The sequence below is a fragment of the Montipora foliosa genome, chromosome 8 (genome assembly GCF_036669935.1).
Source record: "Montipora foliosa isolate CH-2021 chromosome 8, ASM3666993v2, whole genome shotgun sequence".
NCBI classification, from domain to species: Eukaryota; Metazoa; Cnidaria; class Anthozoa; order Scleractinia; family Acroporidae; genus Montipora; species Montipora foliosa.
Genome location: NC_090876.1, coordinates 39,737,988 through 39,745,249, shown reverse-complemented (window position 1 = coordinate 39,745,249; position 7,262 = coordinate 39,737,988). Strand labels below are relative to the sequence as shown.

General features: G+C 38.8%; 1 protein-coding gene across 2 annotated transcripts in view; it reads left to right on the top strand.

The window, feature by feature from the left end:
- Positions 1 to 3,859: 3,859 nt before the first annotated feature.
- The window catches only part of LOC137967549 (uncharacterized), a 21,413-nt gene continuing 18,010 nt past the window's right edge, over positions 3,860 to 7,262 (top strand). For both annotated transcript variants that reach the window (XM_068814054.1, XM_068814053.1), the window contains exon 1: positions 3,860 to 3,924. The gene's annotated coding sequence lies outside the window, so the exon portion shown is untranslated. The remainder of the gene's footprint in view (positions 3,925 to 7,262) is intronic.

The following is a 7,262-nucleotide window of genomic DNA, read 5'->3' as shown; positions in this document are numbered from 1 at the left end:
CAATTATCAGCACAGGCAGTGAGACCGTTGTCAGCAAACCAAAAGTAAAGAGTGCCTTCAATGAATAAAATAGATTAGTAGGGTGATACATCTTTGAAGGCAATTTAAAACCCAGTAGAAGGATTTTATGGGCAAACCATGCAGTGAAAACATTTGTATTATTTATCATGTTCAATTCAGTATGTGGCTTGTTAGAGAAAGGAAATGATTTACCTTTTTTCTCTGCCGTCTTAAATTCAACTTCTACCACAGCCGATAGAAGTTGTTTTCAATCTTGAAAAGAAGAGCGGTAAACTTCCTAGTTCCATATCCCGGCCGCGTTGTCGAGATTACTGATTGTACCGGTTCAAATTGAGAACATGTACAAGAAGAGCTGACTTTTGCTGCAGCAAAGTTTGAAGTAACTGTGGTTGGGGGTAGCGAACAAAGTTGGTTGATTGTCAAAACGAAACTACATCAAAAACTCTCGTTTAAACAGTACAGCGGCATGATCAGACATCGGTCATCATCATCTACACAGTGCGGAATGATTACTCAACTTACTCATGGCTACATGCTAAAGTGATTAAAATCTCAACAACAAAAAAAGACAAAAGACCAGTCAGCAGCCATGCGAACACCGGCAAATCCTTGTTAATTGTTCCGCCACGGATGACATGGGAATGAACTTACGCTAGAGAGACGGTCACCGCGGTAAGTTCGATTGAAACTTGTAACTTCCAGTAAATAATTGGACTTGAAAATAATCAACATCCTTCGGAACCAAAAAAGCTCTCGGCCTAATGACTCCGCGTTCGAGAAGTCTTATTCAAAACGAGGACGACAAACATAAGAAAAGGTCAATTTGCAAGAATGGCACCGGTATGTGCATTAGAAGCTCCAAGGGATTCCGGTTCCACAGCTGATTGAGTTCACAAACTCTCGCTGAAAAAAAAATATGGCGAAGTCCGAAAGTTTAATTCACAACTACAGTCAGAATGCAGAATACCAGCCCATTTTAAGGTCAGTGTCAGCTGAATACAAACGGCCTGCTTTTCTTCTATCTGCGGAGTACTTATATTTGGTCGTTCCGATACTGAGAAATGTTCCTTTAGGGTTAAATAGCTAGCTATAGCTAGTTAGTTTAGGTATTTATTTGCTCACAATACTTGTTTAGTGTATTACGCTTTAAACTTAGATTCATTGCAATCCAAACAAATGTTAAAGATAGAAAAACCTGACTTTTTTCAACTGTTCAAGTCAAGTTCAAGGTAAAGATGACTTGGATAGTTGGAAACGTTTGGGGTTTTGGTCTATCAAAATCTTACACATTCTTAGCCTCATAAAATAGTAATTTATAGGGAAGGACAAAGAATCTAATATTAAGTCACCACATCAGGACATACGGCACGGTCGATCTAAGGAAATTCGACAACCCCGACTAGGATAATTTGCAAAATATCAAACTGAAAGAAATTATGTTTGCGGCCGCATTACTGAGGGAGTTAATGACTAGTGTTACATCAATTTCTATTGTTCAGTGTTTCCCTAGGGCTTCAAAACTCCAGGAAGGCTGCGGTCATATTCGAGAATTGACACTAGAGTATCGTCAACACTAGAATTACACTGTTTTTCTATCAAGTGTGACCACAACCACCGTGTTTTTCTCAAGTGCACGTACACGTGCAGCGCGCATTTTAGTCCGTATCTCTTAACTTCCATCTTCTGCAAAATAACAACGAGAAATACCGCACAGCTGCAATTCTAGCGCCAGAACGTAAGCCGTAATAAATTGAAATTAACCAGTCTTTCATTCTCCATATTTACCTCATCGGTGTACATGTTCTTATCTGGTCTAGGCTATACTTCTTCCCAACATTTTAGAGATTTTGTATTAGCGAATTTTTCATTGCTGTTAACGTTGGGTTAGGGTTAGCTCGAACAACATTTCATTTTAACCAGTTAACCATTTATGTAGTATAAATACAAATACACTGCGGAAACGTTGCGGCCGGCCAGAGTGTTTCCCTGAAGTGCCGCCTTCGGTCAGGCTCTGGAAGCGACTGCCAGTATGACTGACCGTAGAGAGCTCATTGCATTCAATGTAACAAGTCCTTGTCCGCTCTTGAAAAACTCCGAGTCCCCGCATGCAGTTTTCAATTTAGCTAACGAAAAAATGTTAACTTTTTCTGCTTTCGCACAAGAAACTGCTTCAGACACGACCTTTTAAAGTCACTTATAACTTGTTCGTGCATGTTCATCAGTGTTCATCATGTTACTGGCTGTGCTTACGTCGAATGTAGCCTGCGAAAGCAAACCGACAGTATTCTTGAGCTCTCCCCCCCGAAAAAATAGGGGAGATAAACGATGGCCGGAAATACGTCTGCGTTGGCAGGCTATTCAAATGCAGGCCTTGGCAAAAAGCATTTACCTAAAGTGAGTCTAAAGTACCTAGTGTATTCATTGAAATGTCATAATCATGAATCGTATATGCGTACACGTCAAAGAATGAAAATATATAATGGAAATCTTCCCCTGAAGTCAATGTTCTATACAGCGTAAACGAAATGTTCGCTCCGGTGTAGCAAGCGGGGTGAACTCGCGCCGGTGTGAGTTGCCCTAGCATATCATGACTTTTTTGGGGTGATATCATGTAACCAAATACAGAGCTAAGACCAGACAAGACAAGACAAAACAAATTTATTACATTTTTGCACATAATACAGTAATAACGGACCTGGCACCGCAGGTAGCGAAAGCTAATCGAGGCGGGCCAGGAAAAATAAAAATAAATGAAATCTGCTAACCTTTGTTTAAAGGAAAAAGAAATGTATTACAGAAAAGGCAAACGAAGAACTACTTAAGAGAAACTCGTATTGCACTAAGAGAGGGAAATGGAGTGAACTAGCGTCGGTGCGAAAGTCGCTACGGTGTCATGTAAACACCCCCTCAGTCAACAAAGCAAGCAAGGTAGAGATCGAAAAAGCAACACTGGTTGAATGTCGCACACCCATCTTGTGATAGAATTATGCAAATAATTTGTTGAACCGATTTGCGAAAGTGGTTTGCGGTAGGCAGCGATATTGTGGGTTATAATGAAGTTAATTCAGTCCCAAAGTACTTAAGACTTTTATGAATAAACCAAGCGTGACTCAGTTACGTTTGTACACTCTAACCCTCTCTCAGTTCGATTATCCCGGATTCAGCAAAAGTGCACTTTTCTTTCAACATTCAAAGCAATAATTTTAGAAAAATAATTATACTTCGTACAGTTTTGCTCATTGCCGTTTTAAAAAAAAATATATGAACTGGAGCAAGCGTGACAACTACTCTTTGCTAATATCATCGAATAAAATACACTTTTAGTTCTATCAAATTCCAAGCGTCTTTAAACGAAAAAGTATTCTTCTTCTACATTATTTTATCTCTCATTTTAATTTAACTGGAGCACGCGTGACAAACGCTGTTTTGTTAATATCATCTGTTAACAAGACGACAATACGCTTCCACAAGAATTGAATATTTTTTCAATAACTTTTCTTCTGAATTACAAATTGCTTCAGATTTCTATATATTTTCCCTTCTCGTGACAGACAAAAATGTCTTCTCAAAGCAGGTTCATATTTTTTTCAAGAAAAATGATAGAAGCGTCTTACGAAAACGCCCGTCGACCTAATAGCAATTGTAACTTTAATTTAAGCCCCTTTAGTGACTTTATGTTGCCTTACAAGGCCTCAGGCTTGTTTGAATCAATACAATATAATTTCCCAGTTTAACTCCCTTTGTTGTGTGAACTTAACCCAGTTTCAAAATGCACCGATCGCCATCCTTTGTTTTGAAGTGAGTGGCATATCACGTGATCTGTGTAATCAATACAGCGCTTCGGTCTGTGTCCTTTGCTGGATTGAATCAACAATCGGCCGTCAAACTAACTTCGAAAGAAAGGTAAAACTTTGTATGTTTCTTCAGTCTTTTTCTGAAAAGATTTTCACAATAGCAAGGAAAATGCTTTCTGTTGCTGTCTGTTAACAAACGTTACCGTATGATTACAGATTTGCCCTAAAATTTGTCGTTGAATTTGCTTCGCTTCGCCGATGACTTGACAATTGTGAGAACCCATCATAATTTTCAAGATATTACTTGTAAGCTGAGAGATTTGGTTGCAATATTTTCAGGATCTCAGTTATAACCTTTTTTTAGCATTTACAAAACACGTGAAAGTACTTCGTATAGACTGTGCTTAGGTTTGTTCGAGTAAGTATTTTGACTCTAGTGGACTGAGATATGGTCGTAGGTGTTCAGTCATGGTTCCCAAACTATTCGTAGTGCGAGCTGACAACCGCAGTCATAAAATAAATGGCTTTTTGGTCGTTTGTGTATCTCAGACATCACCAAAACCACCATTTAACCGTTTATTATCAAACGGGAAAAATAAAACATCGACTATATACGAGTGACGTGTGCGTCTATATCATCATCATAGAACAAGAATGTGCTCCGTCGCCTCCAAGCCGAAGGATACAGTTTGCCGTACTCAATTTGGATTCAATGCAAGGCCAAACTTAACAATCACTGAAGAAGGAAGTTAGAAACGAAACGTATAAGGGGATCGGAAAAGTGGTGGCGGGTGTCACAAGGAAATCAAAGTATTACCTTCAAGGGAAATTTCTGTGGTGGGGCATTTTCCGCTAAAAGATGAAAATAGAATTCACGATTTTTTTTTACTTTAACAACAAACCGGCAATAGTCATTGCATTAGCACGAGACTGATTTTAGAATTTATGATAAAGGAAGTCCCAGGTCAAAAAAAAAGAAATTGAAAATAAGTGAAAAGATATCAGCAATTTTGCTTTTTCATGCAGTGTGAATATTTCTTTCTTGAATGTATGCACCAGGGGAAACTATCATAATGACAGTCGTGTGAGTGGTATGCGTTCGCGTTTGCGAATGGTTTTAGTAATATTCTCATTTCATTACTTGTTTATTAAAAGAAACAACTGGCTAATTATTTTTCGCCGATTCATGGTACCACTAAAACGTTTTGGAGAATCTTTACTTGTTTGTCTTATCGCATTTTTTGCGGGACACGGAAACTGAATCCATCTTCGGTAGCAGTCTTTGCACAGTTATAGCTAATTCTGTTGCTTGTCGGTCTGGCACGCGAAACGTCGATCGAATGATGTTTAAGAAACACTTCATTTGGAATAAGTATTTTCAATATGTAGGCCGTTTAAATGTGAAAGGATCATGCCGGAATTTGGGAGCAACCGAGTAATCAACAAGAAACCGCATAGATGCATATACTGTACCAAATTGGAGGCGAAAGCAGTTTTGAGTACTTGAAGGGAGCCTTTTTTTTTCAGATTCTTAACGGTACGTCTTGGGTCTTGGCATATATATTAAGAACCAAACCTTTTATTACAAGATGTAAAAGCAACAACTGAGTATCTTTTATAGGAGTTGATCAGTCGGGATCTCGGCTCGGACGAAAATCTATAACTGAAACATTTGGCCGCCAAATGAATACCCTAGGCTTGCTTTACTTCATGTTTAATCGCGTTTTGAAACTTCTGTTGCTACGAATAGAAAAGTGGTTGAAGGGGCTTAGAATTGAATACAATTTTGTTTACTGTTGTTATCAAGTGATCGTGGTCGCCGGGAATTTATCAGCTGCTCACCAGAGATGAAGTGCAGGTCTACTTAAGTTCCATTCGAACACACGGCACGGGGCAAGTGACCCGAAAGCACGAATTTTTGTTTACATTCTTCCTTTACCAAATATCTCGTTCACGAAAGATATCACTGTTGCTGTTCGGGTCTTTTTTTTCCAATATACAACCCCGGCCTGTTCGTATAATTGCTCAGTAACGTATCCTCGGAACAATTAACGAAGAACGAGAGGACGGACCAAACCGTCGTATGCCGGCAATATCAACAATGGGTTATATCTATTCAAATAATTTTTGAGCTCATCAGCCGAGGTAGTTTAGTAACTAGCTTACGGCGAATGTAATGAAGTCCTATTGCTCGTCAATCCTAATAAAAGTAACCGCGGCTGTTAATATTGCTTGATTGTTTTCAGTACTATGTTAAATTTTGGTGAAAATGTCTGCAACCAGCTTTACATATTTTCTGCATGACTTTTTCACCAGTCTGGCATGACATCATTCAATAAGTACGATAATTGTAGTTTTTGAGTTCCTTTTTCCGCGTTTATTGCAACGGAGCGTTGAGACCATTTTAAATAAATTAATAAATAAATAAATTTAGCCAAGTTTCCTCACCAATATCGAAGGCATTCTCGTGGATTTGTCTAGGTTTCTCGATTCTCTAAAATCCCGCATCATCATGTAGTCCATCCATCGCAGTGCGCGAATATTCAAGTTACAGAAAACGCTCTCTCGTTTCTATCGTAAAAAGTAAAGGTTAACAGCGAAGAAGTAACGTTCGATAAAGAAGGAAACAATAAAAAGGCAGGTACAATAAAAAACAGGTAAATAGGAAAAGAAAAAAAAAGCCAAAATGGGGGGTGGCTAGCCACCCTATTCACCCCCCGCCCTTCCTGGATCCTTGCGGCGGATGCACATTCAAGAAAAATAACTAGTAAATTTTGGTAGCACACATATAATGAAGTGTTGTTATGAAAATCAAAGGGCAACGGGGCGGCCTTCTCGTTTCCGACCTCAGCGAGATAATCGGTCTGGCATGACGTGACATTATTTTCTGAAAATATAATAAGTTTTGTAATTCCCAGCCATGTTTTTTTTTTCGTTAAACAGCCCATGAGAGCCGTGGAAACTTTGGTGTACAGGTTTTTCAAACGTGCAGATAAATTCAAGAACTTTTATTCTCGATAACAGCGTGGTCTAGACAAGACGATGGGGATTAAAATATCTTCTTTCGAGCCTTCCCTTCTTTGTGCAAACTCCGTATGAATATAACATTATCGTTTTCAATATGTTAATGAAAGGGAGTATTGGTTGATTGTGTTGCTATAAGAAGCGATTGGTCTTTTTGACTAAAAGACAAAGATGACCGTTCACGCAAAAATGAATTTTCCGCCGTTTCTTATTTGAAAAGATTTTGTCTTAGCACCTGGAAAATCTTTTAGAGCGGATTATTCAAGCGCTATATTTTTTCTTAATTCCTTTTGAAGCAAAAAATGCTTGGCTTGCCCAGGCGATTGAATCTTTGTTGCTTCTAGATATGGAGATCATAACACCACAGCATGATGTTTTAAAAGTCTCCTTTCTCTCCCCGTACTGAGAGGCCAGGATTCAGCA